The sequence below is a fragment of the Chrysochloris asiatica genome, unplaced genomic scaffold (assembly GCF_000296735.1).
Source record: "Chrysochloris asiatica unplaced genomic scaffold, ChrAsi1.0 scaffold00344, whole genome shotgun sequence".
Taxonomy (NCBI): Eukaryota; Metazoa; Chordata; class Mammalia; order Afrosoricida; family Chrysochloridae; genus Chrysochloris; species Chrysochloris asiatica.
Genome location: NW_006408862.1, coordinates 1,004,133 through 1,006,248, shown reverse-complemented (window position 1 = coordinate 1,006,248; position 2,116 = coordinate 1,004,133).

Sequence of the window (2,116 nt, the reverse complement as noted above, 5' to 3'; positions counted from 1 at the left end):
ATCTTTGTGGGAGCAGAAAACCTCATCTTTCTCCCATGTAATGGTAGTTTCAAACTACTGACCTTGACGTTGGCAGCCCAATTTGTAATCACTGCACTACCAGAACTCCTTAAAGACATTGATAGAACTCTTCAATTTAATCATCACTGGCCTTAGTGGTTGGTGCATAAATTTTAATAATAGTGGTATTAACTGGTCTTCCTGTTGGTGTATTGAAAACAGTGTTGTACTTCAAGACAGATTTTAATATGTTCTTTTTGGTGATGAATGCAATGTCATTCCTCTTCAATTTGTCATTTGTGGTATAGTAAACCAAGTGATTGTCAGATTGAAAATGGCCGATATCAATCCATTTCAGCTCACTAGTGCCTAGGATATCAATGTTTATGTGTTCCATTTCATTTTCAACGATTCCAAATTTTTCTAGATTCATACTTTGTGGATTCCATGTTCTGATTATTAATGGATGTTGACAGCTGTTTCTCATCGTTTTTAGTTTTGCTCCATTCGCGGCATCATGGACAGCTCTATTTTGAGGATGCAGCTTTTCCCTAGTCCCATTTTGAGTGACTTTCAACCAGAGGGCTCATCTTCTGGCACTATATCTGGCCATATTTTGGTTCTCTTCATCATGTTTCAATATTCAATATTGTGGTTTTCTTTGACAGTGTTCCACTGCTATTCATAAGGTTTTCAGTGACTAGATTTTCAGAAGTTGTCTGTCTCTCCTTCTTCCTAGTCTCTCTTTGTCAGGAAGCTCATCTGAAACCTGTCCACCATGAGTGACCCTGCTGGTATTTAAAATACTAGTGGTATTGCTTCCAGAGTCACAGAAAACATGCAAGCCACCACAGTACAACAGACTGACTGATGTATGGTGGCCACTGGGCCATAGGGAGAGAAAAATCAGTGAAGGAAAAAAGTTACTTAGACTGCTATATGTCTAAAATAGCACAGGTGAATCAATTCATTTCATGGTTAAATATTTTCTTCAGCAGTCAGGTAAGAAAAAGTCAAGAAATAGCTTAGGTCATATATTCACCAGACCTACTTCAGCTCCTCAATTCAGACCCTCTGCACTTCTATTCTTCCTGTACTCTAAACCATCAGTTGTTGTTATTAAGTGCCGTGGAGTCGGTTCCAACTCATAGCAACTCTGTACAGGGTTTCCAAGGCTGTAAATCTTTACAGGAGCAGAAAGCCTCATCTTTCTCCTGCGGACAGTTGGTAGTTTCGAACTGCTGACCTTGCGGTTCACAGCCCGATTCATAACCACTACACTACAAGAGTGCAGTTGAATTTCTTCAGAGGGCTCTTCTAGTCATAGATTTTATAAGTCCCACCAAATGATTGAATGCGACCATGAAAATAGGACATATGAAACTCTAACATGGGGATTGATCAGTTTTGCCTTTCCACTAGGTTTTTTTTTTTTTTTTAACTTTTTTCTTTTAATGTTTTATTGTGAATTATGTGATCGTTTACATGTGAGAGCATTAGTTTTATATTCATCCTATCGTATATTGTTTCGTTGCCATGGTTACAATCCCCGCCATGCATCATCACCCAACCAAAGGGCATACACTACAAGACATGTGGAAACTTTTAAGTGGTTGCAATCAAGTAACATCTAAAGGTTCCCTCGCTCACATCTCTGGAGGTTGTTGTTGGCTATTGGCTGAGACTTCAGGTGGGGCTATTGCCAGAATACTATATAGCTGGCATCTCTATGAGGCTTTGGCTTTTTCGGGATGAGTGAATGGGTCCTCAGAGCAAATATTCTGAGAGAGAAAGATGCTGTTATAATCTGTCTCATAGTAGATTGGTACGACTCCTATTTGCATGTGGATATAAATGAACTGGGGAAGTCATGTAGTAATATTCTGCCACATTCAATTTTCAGATTAAATCACTAAGGCCAATCTATATTCAGGGGAAGAGAGTTGAGACCTTACCTCCTGATGAGTTGTTGTTCAGTGCTGTGGAGGTAGTTCTTACTCATAGTGACCCTGTATAGTGTTTCTGAGGAGCAGTTGGTAGATTTGCACTGCTAATCTTGTGATTTGCACTCCAATGCTGATCCTACAGTACCACACCAAGAGTCCTGCAATTATTT